General features: G+C 41.9%; 1 pseudogene; it reads left to right on the top strand.

Moving 5' to 3' along the window:
* The first annotated feature begins 5435 nt into the window (after nt 1-5435).
* On the top strand, nt 5436-10515 carry LOC136174493 (T-cell surface glycoprotein CD1a-like; annotated as a pseudogene).
* The last annotated feature ends 4310 nt before the right edge of the window (nt 10516-14825 follow it).

Below are 14825 nucleotides of genomic sequence, written 5' to 3'. Positions count from 1 at the left end.
AGAGGAGATGTATGATAAGCCTGAGGGAGGGGAGGTCACACCTGGGTCCTGAGGAGATGGAATTAAAGAGCTGAGATGGTGTATGAAGGAGCACCAAGAGACAGTTGTTAGAAAGAATATGAGATTGCTTGTGGCCTAAGCACCAATGACTTAAATCTTGACCAATGAATCAAGAAGGATCCTCAGGGAGGTCTGGTGACCCAGGGAAGAATACCAGACTCTCCTAGGATATCCCACCAACTTGATTTATAGTCAAGGTATATCCTAATATGCCCAGATTTCTCTTCTAGGTTTTGCTGGTCCTGGGAGCAGATCTCTTAGTTCTTTTCTTTCTGTTTTTCCCCTCTGGTCACAGTCATCTCACCCCTGTCCCCACCTGAGCCCTTGATTTTGCCTTCCAGTTCTGGTTTTTCTCTACTTCCCCATTTCTCAGTATTTCTCAGTCAGCTCCTGAGAAACCCCTATCCTTCCTCCTCCTTCAGAGCTGTCCTTCATCCACCATAGCTGAGTGTATGCTCAGGAGTGGAGCTTCCTGGGAAGCTGCAGGTCCACAGTGGGGCCACAACTCAAGTACCAGCTGCTTCCTGCTCTCTGATTAGGACCAACGTTGCCCACAGAAGCTGAGCTGAAGAATCAGTGGCTCTGCTCCACTTCTCTTTCCAATCCTCCTCCTGCTCCTCCCTCTCAGCTTCCTCTCCTTCCTCCTCCCATCCCAGCCTCTGCCACCCTCCTCCTCTTTCTTCTTGTTCCTCCCTCCTCCCCTCTTCTTGTTCCTCATCTGGGCTTCCTCCTTTCCTCCTCCATCTGTAATGTCCTTGGTCTCTCTGCCCTGCTCTCAACCTGTTGTTTTCAACCTCCATTCTTCAGGTAGTTAACTCTTCTTCCTCTTTTTCCCACCCAAACTCAAACTGCCTCCTCCTGTTTTTCCGCAGTCTACAGTGAATGGTATAAGCACTGGTGGCTACACGATTTTGGAGTCCAGCACCAAATATAAATGTGGGACCTCATATTTAAAAAACAAGGGAAAAATGCCTTTCCTGGTTCTCTTGCAGGCTTGCAGGCATTGGTATTTCCTCTGTTCTCTTGCATCAGTAGAAAGTTCCTTTGTGAGGTTCTTAAAGAAGATTTATGGTCACACTGTTGCCGTTCTTGCATCAGTGGAAAGTTCTTACTACTCCTTACTCGCTTACCTGCTTGGAAGAGGAAGTAGGGGCATTATCTTAATCTGACTCTGTCTTATTCTTGTGGGACTTGGGCCTTCTAAGTGTTCCCACATTGCTCTCAGCAGGATGGAATCTCTAATAGGTGAGGACAGGCTCTTTTATTGTCCCTTCTCCATTTTCCTCCTTCCTCCAGCTGCTGTGTGTCTTCACCCGTGTTCTGAAGACAATAGAACTTTCTTCCCTTCCCCCTCCCATGCTCCCAGCCTCCCTCCTTTTTTTTTTTTTTTACTTTTTTATTTTTTATTTTTATTTTTTTTCAGTGGGTTTTGTCATACATTGATATGAATCAGCCATAGAGTTACACGTATTCCCCATCCCGATCCCCCCTCCCACCTCCCTCTCCACCCGATTCCTCTGGGTCTTCCCAGTGCACCGGGCCGTGAATATATAGAACCCTTAGGATCCACAGACAAGGGAAATTCACTTTTTACCATGTACCTCACCAAGGGCTCCTGAAAGACTGGAATCAGTATATAGACCAGAGAAATCCTTCCTCACGGTACAAGCCCGAGATCTGAAAAAGGTAGGAAGTCCCAACCAGATCTTTCCCTCTTTTTCTGTGTGGGGGATAGTGGGGAAAGATCTGGTTGGGACTTCCTACCTTTTTCAGATCTCAGGCTTGTACCGTGAGGAAGGATTTCTCTGGTCTATATACTGATTCCAGTCTTTCAGGAGCCCTTGGTGAGGTACATGGTAAAAAGTGAATTTTCCTTGTCTGTGGATCCTAAGGGTTCTATATATTCACACTAGCCTTTAGGAATTTATTAATGGTTTTAGCTGAATTATTCTTACTGTCTTGTGCAGCATCTGGCATCTGTCCCAAATAAACAAGGATTTGCTTTTCTTATTTCTTTGGAGGAATCTGTCTTTCCTTAAGTTTTGGGTTAATTGGTGGTCCTGATACTTCAATATTGTGATGGTTTTGAGAAAAGTTGAGATTTTGCTTATCCAGTTTTTAAATATTAGAAGTATTCAAAGGAAGTTCTTTCCAGCTTTCTATTTTCTAATCTTAATCTTCCAAAAATTTTCTTCCTTGAATTAGCCCAAGATAACCTTTCAGATTGGTTATATGCCAAGAAATAAGAAAATAAATAGCCTAAATGCATCTATCTAGGTGATAATTAGCATAAACAAATATTTAAGAGACTTTAGACAGTTACAAACACCATGAATGAGGGAGATCAGCATTTCCATCAGAGAGCAGTATATGATAAAGCAAGCATGGAACATTCAGGGAAGATCAATAAGAAGATAATCTTGTATAAATAACTCCAGAATATTCTATTCACTTTACTTCCCACATATTATTACTAGTTTCTTATTATGTGTTGACCTAAAACAAATAGATGACCAGATATATCACCGGACAAGATGGGTTTATTCAGGAAGAACAGAGAATTGCAATTTGGTATCTGCAGTCATGGTGAGCCATTGGAAAGCCTGAGAACCCCCACTTCAGGTTTCCTGACTATTTAATTGAGGTTTTTGTTTATTAATTTTTACATCATTAATAAGAGATTTACAGCAGGATCCTTTGTTTAAACATGATATTTACTAGTATGTACTTTAGTCCAAAAAAATAAACCCTGAAGTTTCTCATTTCATCAAGTAAGGTTTTTTGTTGTTGTTCAGTTGCTAAGTCGGGTCTGACTTTGGGACCTGTGGGCTACAGCGTACCAGGCTTCCTGTCCTTCACTGTTTCCCAGAGTTTGCTCAAACTCGTGACTATTGAGCTGGTGATGCTACTTAATCATCTCATCCTCTGTCACCCCTTCTCCTTTTGCTTTCAGTCTTTCCCAGTATCAGGGTCTTTTCCAGTGAATCAGCCCTTTGCATCAGGTGGCCAAAGTCTTGGAGCTTCAACTTCAGCGTCAGTCCATCAGATGAATATTCAAGGTTGATTTCCTTTAGGATTGACTGGTTTTGATCTTCTTGCTGTCCAAAGGACTCTCAGGAGTCTTTCCTAGAACCACAATTTGAAAGCACCAATTCTTTGGTGCTCAACCTTCTGTATTGTCCAACTCTCACACCTGTACATGATTACTGGAAAATCCATAGCTTTGACTACATGGACCTTGGTCAGCAAAGTGATGTCTTTGTTTTTTAATATGCTGTCTAGGTGTGTTTTAGCTTTTCCTTCAAAGAGCAAGCATATTTTAATTTCATGGCTGCATTCACTATCCACAGTGATTTTGGAGCCCAAGAAAGTAAAATCTGTCACTGCTTCTACTTTTTCCTCTTCTATTTGCCATGAAGTGATGGGACCAGATACCATGATTTTAGTTTTTGAATGTTGAGTTGTAAGCCAGCTTTTTCCCTCTCCTCTTTCACCTTGCTCAAAAGGCTCTTTAGTTCTTCTTGACTTTCTGACATTAGGGTGGTAACATCTGCATATCTGAGGTTGTTGATATTTCTCCCAGAAATCTTGATTCCAGCTTGTGATTCATCTAGCCTGACATTTTGCCCAAGGTACTCTGCATATAAGTTAATTAAACTGGAGGATATTATACAGCCTATGGTACTCCTTTCCTAATTTTGAACCAGTCAGCTGTTCCATATAAGGTTCCCACTGCTTACCCACATATAAGTGGGCCTTAAGAAGCATTACTACAAAGCTAGTGGAGGTGATGGTATTCCAGTTGAGTTATAAACTAAAAGATGATGCTGTTAAAGTGCTGCACTCAATATGTCAGTAAATTTGAAAAACTCAGCAGTGGCCACAGGTCTGGGAAGTATGTTTTCATTACAGTCTCAAAGAAGGGCAGTTGAAAGAATGTTCAAATCTTGATTCAATATCTAACTTTGTAGTTTCGGCCTTCATCAGAAATGTAATCATAATCAACCATTTTGCAATTTTGAATTGGCACCGATGAGATAATCTTCCAGGTAGGCCCTCTCCACCCTCCAGAGGAAGAAGAGGCAATCTACATGATAAGATTCTTGCCATTCCCTCTCCCTCAAAGATCTGTCCTGCCTTAAAATAACTCTTTCTTTTTTTTTTGAAAATTTCTCCCCTGCATCACCTTTCTTCCTATAAAAACCTTCCATTTTATACTATTTCTCTGTGTATTGTTCCAGCTGCTATATAGAATGGTGCCCAATTCATGAAGCATCCAATAAAGTCCATTATATCTTCAAATTTACTCAGTGAAAACAATTTGTTAAGCAGGCTATAGATCTAATATCTCAAGGCAACCTCTGAAGACAAGATCCTGTTGGGTCAACAAAAGAGTTAAGGGCCACCATTTTGGCAAATGTTTCAAGGAGGCTTTTTTTTTTTCTTTGTAGTTGTTTGTTTAGAGTTTATAATAAGTCTCAGCATGCCAAGATTTACAATTCTTGTTTTAGACGTTTTTTATCCCAAGAAATTTAAAACATTCTTGAATAAAGTAATTGTATTTTCAGCCACTACATAACACAACTCACAGGTGTAACAGATGCTTGGTTTCAGATGCTAAGTGATTCTTTGGTGAGTGAATATATTTCAGTACAGGTCAAACAGAGAATTTGTTTGAAACAAACAGAATGTTACAATATTCCTGTGGTCTTTGTGATGGCTACTGGCTATTCCCTAAGAATAATGAAGAATATGTGTCAGTTTATACTGTTTCTCAGAGAACTCATAGGGGATTCTGAAAAAGCTAATAACGGAACCAAGAAAAGTCAGAGATATGAGTGAGGTGGGGTGAAGGTGAGAAAGAGGAAGAGAATATTTGAGGAAATATTCAGAAAAGCAAGAGAAAGATGGAAATGAGCAGGGGCAAGAGAGTATTAGACATGATGCTAAGAAGACATTTCATTTCATTCATTTATTGTATAAATGAGAAAAGAGGCCTTACAAATACATTGGCTTTCCAACACCATTTAAGATTTGGTCCATAGCAGTTAAATTATAGAAAGGTGAGCAGAATGGATGTTGGTGACAAAGAGAGAAACTGGAATCCAGAGAGGAGTATCAGAACTGGAAGGGAAATGAATATCTGAGTATGTGGTCCAGAGCTTAGGGAAGGAGCAAGCTTTCTTTTTTCAGTCAGTGACTAAAGGAAAGGTTTGGTTGTTGGCAGGAAGAGGAAGTCAGAACAGAGGTGTTTTGGGGTGGGTTTGTTTAGAACAGAAATCAAAGACCTACTTTTCTGTGAGAAAGAACATCTGCAAATGAGATGCTGTTTCTGCAACTTTCATTGTTCCTTACTCTCCTCCCAGATGGTGACAATGAAGAGGGTAAGAGCTCTTATCCAGGAAGGTGTGTGTTTGTGTGTGTGTGTGCGTGCGCACGTGTGCTTGTGAGCATGTGTAATGGTTTCCCCAAGATGGAGACTGAGAGTTACCAGCCCAGTTCCATTCTAAGTATCCCTGACTCCAGTTCTCTGTGCTCTCTCTCTCTCTTTTTTTCCATTTATTTTTGTTAGTTGGAGGCTAATTATGTTACAATATTGTAGTGGTTTTTGCCATACATTGACATGAATCAGCCATGGATTTACATGTGTTCCCCATCCTGATCCCCCCTCCTGCCTCCCTCCCCATCCCATCCTTCTGGGTCTTCCCAGTGCACCAGCCCTGAGCACTTGTCTCATGCATCCAACCTGGGCTGGTGATCTGTTTCACCCTTGATAGTATACTTGTTTCAGTGCTATTCTCTCAGAACATTCCACCTCTCTGTGCTCTCTTGAAGGTTGTATATAACTAACTCTTGGGACCCTGGGGGAGTCAAATGTCCACTGAGATATCTATGGCTTGCCTTTTCTATTGTATAGCAAGTTTCCCCTCTTTGGTACCTTTCTTTCTCCTTTCTCTCTCCTTCCCAATGTCCCTTCTCATTTTCTTTGTTCTTTTCCCACAGGCTTCCAGGAGCCAATCTCTTTCTAATTCATTTGGATTTTATCATTTTACAACCATTCCTGGGTACAAAATCTGGGCTCAGTTTAGTTGGGTGACTTGCAGACTCATGGCTGGAAAAGCAGCTCTCACACAGTCGTTTTCCTTTGGCCTTGGTCCAAGGGCAACTTCAGCAATGAGGAGTTAATGGAACTGCAAGTGTATCTCACAGGAGATTTGCTGTAGTTTTGCAGGTATTTCACAACAATGCCAATCAATGGCAACTTGAATATAAGTTCAGTTCCCTCAATAGGGATTGGGGATACAGTGAGAGGGGTGTGTGTGTGTGTGTGTGTGTGTGTGTGTGTGTGTGTATCTCTGAGTTTCCTATTTCTCTAATATACATCCTCCAATCAATTTCCACTCAATTCTGAACCTTACCTCTCCCTACCATAGAACAGCTGGGCAAGGGGTGTAATCCAGGCCCTGTCTTTCAATAATGCTCAAGACTTCTACTTATACATTTCCCTCTCATTGACTGCAGGCTTGTGGTTTATTATATTACATCAGTGGTCACCTGTGACAGCCCCTTTCACTCGACCCTGACTAGTGTACCTTCAGTTTCCTCACTCTATGATGGACTCCTTAAAGTGTGACTTTCTTCCTCATTCAATCTCTTCAGCAATCTCTATTTACACACTCAATATAACCTATTGCATTCCACTCACTCCTTCCTCATTATATTATTATCTATTATCCACATCCTTAAAAAACTGGAAATAGAACTGCCATATGACCCAGCAATCCCACTCCTGGGCATACATGCTGAGGAAACCAGATCTGAAAGAGACACGTGCACCCCAATGTTCATCACAGCACTGTTTATAATAGCCAGGACATGGAAGCAACCTAGATGCCCATCATCAAACGGATGGATAAGGAAGCTTGGTACATATACACCATGGAATATTACTCAGCCATTAAAAAGAATTCATTTGAATCAGTTCTAATGAGATGGATGAAACTGGAGCCCATTATACAGAGTGAAGTAAGCCAGAAAGATAAAGATCAATACAATATATAACACATATATATGGAATTTAGAAAGATGGTAATGATAACCCTATATGCAAAACAGAAAAAGAGACATAGATGTACAGAACAGACTTTTAGACTCTGTGGGAGAAGGCGAGGGTGGGATGTTCTGAGAGAATAGCATTGAAACATGTATACTATCAAGGGTGAAACAGACCACCAGCCCAGGTTGGATGCATGAGACAAGTGCTCAGGGCTGGTGCACTGGGAAGATCCAGACGGATGGGATGGGGAGGGAGGGAGGAGGGGGGATTGGGATGGGGAACACATGTAAATCCATGGCTGATTCATGTCAATGTATGGCAAAAACCACTACAATATTGTAAAGTAATTAGCCTCCAACTAATAAAAATAAATGGGAAAAAAAATCCACATCCTTTATATTGCCTTCTTCAAACACTTTTCTCCTCATGCCATTCATCTCTTCCTCAATCTCCAATTATCACCAATTTCCTTTTCTTTGAACTTTTATCAAGCCAATCTTGCTTCATTTCCTCAAATCTTCTAAACTTCTTCTTTCTGCTTCCATCATCTTTTGATTCACTTTTTCCTTTTAATGTCCTCTTCTCTCTGGTAACTCCTCGTCCCTAGATCCCTTTGAAATACAGATAACAGAAGGCTGTGAGCTGCATGCTGGTGAAGCCTCAATAGACTTTTTGTGGTTTGCTTATCAAGGATCAGAACTGCTGAGTTTCCAGACAAGTCTTGTGGGTCAGCAGACTTCAGCCTTTATGGACACACCCAGGAAATACATAAGCTGCTGAGTAACATCTGCCCATGTTTCCTCTTGGGTCTTGTTGAGGCAGGAAAGGCATATCTCCAGAGATGATGCACCCTCCTTCCACAAATTTTTTGTTCTAAAATCACACCATCTCCTCTTCCTAACAAGGAGCCAAGTGGGGGAGGGGTTAATGGGTGATGACCGCTAACGGTGGGAAAAGTATGTCCATCTAAACTGATATGAAGCTCTGAACCTCTGAGTCTGTACTAGAGTCCTCATGTGACGACCTTCCCTGTGCAGTATGACCGGAGGCCTGACTGTCCCCTGGCCCCAGCCCTGGCCCTGGCCGTCTGATGCTCGTTTGTCACGCCTCTGGCTTCTACCCAAAACCCATTTGGGTGATGTGGATGCGGGGCGAGCAGGAGCAACAGGGCACTCAGAGAAGTGATGTCTTACCTAACGCTGATGGGATGTGATATCTTCAGGTTTCCTTGGATGTGGAAGCCAGCGAGGCATCTGGCCTGAGCTGCCGGGTGAGACACAGTAGTCTAGGAGGCCAGGACATCATCCTCTACTGGGGTGAGGAAGAACTGGGGCCCCGCTGGGCTGGGAATAGGTAGAGCAGGAGAGCCAGGTGAAAAATTGGGGATTCTAGGCAGCCCAGACTCAAAAGGAATAAAAATAAGAAATATGGGAGTTGAAAATGAGAGCCTCATAGATATAGGAAGGTGTGGAGGTTAGATGGAGTCATCTCTGAGGAGGGATAAGAGAGGAAATAGGGAAGAAGGAGATTGTTGAGGCAGATACTTGAGTAGCAAATACAGAGCACAGAAATGCAGTAAAACAGTGGGCGGGTTTGAGAGGACACCCTTGTGTGCACATCCATCCACAGATCATCACTGCTGTGTGGGTTGGATCAGCTTGGCTGTGATTGTGCCCCTGGTACTCCCAACAGGTCTTGCATTTTGGCTTAGGAAGCACTGGTGGGTTTTTGTGTCCATTTTTCCTACTCTTTCCCCTAGTCTCCACTTGCTTGCTTTTTTTCCTCTCTCTTTTCTCATTTTTCCTCCTCCCAGCCCCTTCCTTCTCACCTCCCAGCCCCTTCCTTCTCACCTCCCAGCCCCTTCCTTCTCACCTCCTTCCCACGTAGAATGGCTTCCATCTTTATTCTCATCAAGACACACTGTGAACACCCAAGCACTCTTCTCCCTTTGGAAAGAGATCCCAGCAGTTCAAGAGCTCAGGAGACATGTAAACATAGGACAGTGATGATGACCTTTCTACTCTCCTTGTATACTTGTTTTGGTTGTTGTTTATTTCTACTTAATGATCAATATAAGCTAAATGTAATTTTGCAGAATTATTTTTCTATCCTGTGTTATACAGCTTTAAAATTCATAATTTAAATTCTGAACGGAATTAAGCTCAAAGGCCTCTCATGTATTTAAATGTGAATAGACCATCAGACTTATCATTTCAGATGTCACTTCTTGAAGAAGACCGTCCCTGATTCTCAAGCAGGAGCTGTCTCTGCCTCATCTAAAGTGCCATCACAATTTAACTGGATTTTGCTAAATCTTTTCCTCACTTTAGACCTTTCGTTGTGGCTATTTAAGTTCCTTTTCCCTTTTAATTTTTAAGCTTTTTGAGAGCAACATCCAAGTCTTTTTACTATTTGTATCCTTGTCAAATTGTCTTACCTGCATGCACTGTGCTCTCAGTAAAAGTCTGTGTTGAATTTGCACCAAATTTACAGTCTTCTAAAACTCTTTTCCTTTCTGCCATCTGCATTGTGCTGAGGTATCTGAAGCTTGTCTGGTTAGAAGTCTCACTTGAGGAAGATATTTTGCACTTTCCTAGTTATTTAGTGATTTCTTTGAGTTGAAACATGCAATTTTCCTTTGACCACTCTTTTTTAAAAAATTTGTTTTACTGAAGTATAGTTGATTTCCAATGTTGTGTGAATTTCTGCTCTAGAGCAGTGTGATTCAGTTATATATATATATATATATACACATATACACACACAATAATATATAAATGAATATGAAAAGAAATATATTTTTCATGTTATACATTTTATTTATTTATAATATATTACTATATTAATTATTATATATAAATTAATATATATTAATATGTATTTCATATTATTTTTCATATTCTTTTCTATAATGGTTTGTCACATGGAATCATGGTTTATTGAATACAGTTTATATCATTACATCACTTATATCATGGTTTATTGAATATAGTTCCCTGTGATATGCAACAAGACCTTGTTTATCCATTCTATAAACAGTAGTTTGCATTCACTAATCCCAAACTCCCAATCCATCCCTCCCTACTCTATCTCCCCCTTGGCAATCACAAATCTATTCTGTATGCTTGAGAGTCTGTTTCTGTTTTGTAGATAAATTCATTTGTGTCATAGTTCAGATGCCACACAAAAGAGATATCACATTGTATTTCTCTTTCTCTTTCTGACTTACTTCACTCAGTATGATAAACTGTAGGGCCATCCGTGTTGCTGCAAACTGCATTATTTCATTCTCTTTTTATGGTCGAGTAGTGTTTCATTATATACGTGTACCACATCTTTATTCATTCATCTGTTGATGGGCATTTAGATTGTTTCTATATCTTGGTTATTGTAGGTAGTGCTACTCTGAACATAGAGGTGCATGTGTCTTTTTGGATTAGAGTTTTGTCTGGATACATGCCCAGGAGTTGGACTGCCAGATCATAAGCCAGGTCTAATTTCAATTTTTGATGAACCTCCAAACTTGCCTCTGACTATTCTTATTATCTAACTCTGGAAACCTATTGGTGTGAAAGTTTTGCCCTAAGTGTTTAAACAGAAAAAAGAAGGTGGAAATTAGGCCCTAATAATTCAGAGTGGTTTAGGGACAGGTAGCAGAACTTGTTAGAAATATCAAGCCTTGAGTGAACGGACTTGATCTAGTAGGTCTACAGGTGTAAAGCAGACAGTTTCCAAAGAGGAACAAAAAGAAGACAAATCTACATTTGGAACATTGGCATCAATGGCAGACACCCCCAGAAAGATCCATCTGACAAAGCAGAATGGTCATCACCCCTTTTTTCCACAAGATTGTGGAATGGACTTTGACAGAGGATAACTTGCAGAGAAGGGGTAATTGTTGCAGAGAAGAACTGATTTTGACTCCATGTTGGAAACTGTTTCTTTATCTGCTTTCCATTGGTATTGTTATTTAGAGTTCAGTTCAGTTGCTCAGTCGTGTCTGACTCCCTGCAACCCCATGGACTGCAGCACATCAGGTCTCCCTGTCCATCACCCAAACTCGTGTCCATTGAGTCGGTGATGCCATCCAACCATCTCATCCTCTGTCGTCCCCTTCTCCTTCCACCTTCAATCTTTCCCAGCATCAGGGTCTTTTCAAATGAGGCAGCTCTTTGCTTCAGGTGGCCAAAGAATTGGAGTTTCAGCTTCAACATCAGTCCTTCCAATGAACACTCAGGACTGATTTTTAGGATGGACTGGTTAGATCTCCTTGCAGTCCAAGGGATTCTAAAGAGTCCTCTCCAACACCACAGTTCAAAAGCATCAATTCTTCAGCGCTCAGCTTTGTTTATAGTCCAACTCTCACATCCATACATGACTACTGGAAAAACCATAGCCTTGACTGATGGACCTTTGTTGACAAAGTTAACATTTCTGCTTTTTAATATGCTGTCTAGGTTGATCATAACTTTTCTCCCAAGGAGTAAGCATCTTTTAATTTCATGGCTGCAGTCACCATCTGCAGTGATTTTGGAGCCCAAGAAAGTAAAGTTTGCCACTGTTTCCATTGTTTCCCCATCTATTTGCCATGAATTGATGGGACTGGATGCCATGATTTTAGTTTTCTGAATGTTGAACTTTAAGCCAACTTTTTCACTCTACTCTTTCACTTTCACCAAGAGGCTCTTTGGTTCTTCTTCACTTTCTGCCATAAAGATGGTGTCATCTGCATATCTGAGGCTATTGATATTTCTCCTGGCAATCTTGATTCCAGCTTGTGCTTCATCCAGCCCAGCATTTCTCATGATGTACTCTGCATGTAAGTTAAATAAGCAGAGTGACAATATATAGCATTGACATATTCCTTTTCCTATTTGAACCAGTCATGTGTCCCATGTCCAATTCTAATTTTTGCTTCTTGATCTGCATACAGATTTCTCAAGAGGCAAGTCAGATGGTCTGGTATTCCCATCTTTTTCAGAATTTGCCACAGTTTGTTGTGATCCACATAATCAAAGACTTTGGCATAGTCAATAAAGCAGAAATAGATGTTTTTCTGGAACTCTCTTGCTTTTTCAATAATCCAGTGGATGTTGGCAATTTGATCTCTGGTTTCTCTGCCTTTTCTAAAACCAGTTTGGACATCTGGACATTCACGGTTCACATATTGTTGAAGCCTGGCTTGGAGAATTTTGAGCATTATTTTACTAGCATGTTACATGAGTGCAATTGTGTGGTAGTTTGAACATTCATTGGCTCTGCCTTTCTCTGGGCTTGGAATGAAAACTGATCTTTTCTAGTCCTGTGGCCATTGCTGAGTTTTTCAAATTTGCTGGCATATTGAGTGCAGCACTTTCACAGCATCATCTTTTAAGATTTGAAATAGCTCAACTGGAATTCCATCACATCCACTAGCTTTGTTCATAGTGAGGCTTCTTCCTAAGGCCCACTTGACTTCACATTCCAGGGTGTCTGGCTCTAGGTGAGTGATCACACCATCATGATTATCTGGGTTGTGAAGATCTTTTTTTACAGTTCTGTGTATTCTTGCCACCTCTTCTTAATATCTTATGCTTCTGTTAGGTCCATACTATTTCTGTCCTTTATTGTGACCTTCTTTGCATGAAATGTTTCCTTGGTATCTCTAATTTTCTTGAAGAGATCTTTAGTCTTTCCCATTCTATTGCTTTCCTCTATTTCTTTGCACTGATCATCGAGGAAGGCTTTCTTGTCTCTTCTTGCTATTCTTTGTAACTCTGCATTCAGATGGGTATATCTTTCCTTTTCTCCTTTGTTTCTTGCTTCTCTTCTTTTCACAGCTATTTGTAAGGCCTCCTCCGACAGCCATTTTGCTTTTTTGCATTTCTTTTTCTTGGGGATGGTCTTGATCCCTGTCTCCTATACAATGTTGTGAATCTCCATCCATATTTCATCAGGTAATTTGTCTATCAATTCTATTCCTTTAAATCTATTTCTCACTTCCATTGTATAATCTTAAGGGGTTTGATTTAGGGCATACTTGAATGGTCTAGTGGTTTTCCCTACTTTTTTCAATTAAAGTCAGATTTTGGCAATACGGAGTTCAAGATCAGAGCCACAGTCAGTTTCCAGTCTTGTTTTTGCTGACTGTATAGAGCTTCTCCATCTTTGACTGCAAAGAATATAATCAATCTGGGGAGGCAGTCCTAAGATGTTGGAGGAATAGGACAGGGAGACCACTTTCTATCCCACAAATTCACTAAAAGTCCATTTGAACACTGAGCAAATTCCCCAAAACAACTTCTGAACACTGGCAGAGGACACCAGGCACACAGAAAGGCAGCCCATTGTCTTCGAAAGGAAGTAGGACAAAATGTAAAAGGTAAAAAGAGAGACAAACGAGTTAGGGATGGAGATTCATTATGGGGAGGGAGTCGTGAAGGAAGAGAAGTTTCCAAACACCAGGAAACCCTCTCACCGGTGGGTCTGTGGGGAGTTTTGGAATTTCAGAGGGCAATATAATCAGGAGGAAAAAATAAATAAATAAAACCCACAGATTACATGCCTAACAACAACTCCCAGTGTAGAAGTAGCCAAGGCACTCACATCTGCCACCAGCAAGAGGGGGCTGAACAGGGAGGCACAGGCTGCATTGCTTAGGGTAAGGATCAGACTTAAATGCCCCAAGGACAATCTGAGGGAGCTAACCTGAGATACCAAAACCGTGGGATAGACAGAGAGAGAGAGAGAAAAAAAAGAGAGAGAGAGAGAGAGAGAGAGAGAGAGAGAGAACTTTCCTGCGAAAAGCTCTAACCTAAGGCACTTCTGGGCTTGCTCACAGAACAAAGGAGTGAGCAAATACCAGAAGAGAGCTAGCCAGCTGGGGACCGGCCCATCCCCCACTGGAGGCAGAGAGGCAGGCAGGCAACAGCCAGAGCCAGTGCGTGGCAATCTCAGCCCCAGAGATGGCATCATCTACCAAACTGCGAGCAGGCTCCCAGTTGCTAACCAAGTCTTCCTGGGATCCTAGATGGTTGACATCTGCCAGGAGGGTTTCAGTCAGAGATCAGCTCCCCAGAGGAGACACACGGCACACCTGAGACGGCGCTCCTGTTGCGCACCCAGGAAACAGAGTGGCTGGGACCAGGGAGGGGATAAGACACCCCCCACCCCCCACACCTGGGGAGTGTGTGATCATCAAGCACCTGGTCGCCTGAGCTGCTCAGACCTGGGAAGGGCACAAAACGCAGCCCAACCGAGTTTGTGCCTTTGTGGAGTACCCAAGAACCTGAACCTGAGCAGCTTAGACCTGGGAAGTGCACGCAATCCAGGGCCTGCTTTAGACAGTCCCCCTGCAGAGCAACCTGGAACCTGAGCAGTGCACACATGCCGTGAGTGGGGGCAAACCCAGTGTGACCGAGACACTGTGAGCGCTCCCCACACACGCCAGTGATGTTTGCAGTGTTCCTGCCTCCCCACAGCACGACTTAACAAGTGAGCCTAAATAACTGACCACCTTTGCCCGGTTGTGTCAGGGAGGAAATTAGACATGGAAGAGATTTGCAAACGGAAGAAGCCAAAATAAACAGGGAACCGCTTGGGAAGTGACAGGTGAAACAGATTAAAACCCTGTGGTTAGCACCGACTACATTGGAAGAGGCCTATAGATCTTGAGAAGTATAAGCCGGATCAAGGAACTATCTGAAACTGAACTGACCCTGCACTGCCC

This window comes from Muntiacus reevesi, chromosome 1, assembly GCF_963930625.1.
Source record: "Muntiacus reevesi chromosome 1, mMunRee1.1, whole genome shotgun sequence".
Taxonomy (NCBI): Eukaryota; Metazoa; Chordata; class Mammalia; order Artiodactyla; family Cervidae; genus Muntiacus; species Muntiacus reevesi.
This window is presented reverse-complemented; position numbering and strand designations above follow the sequence as displayed.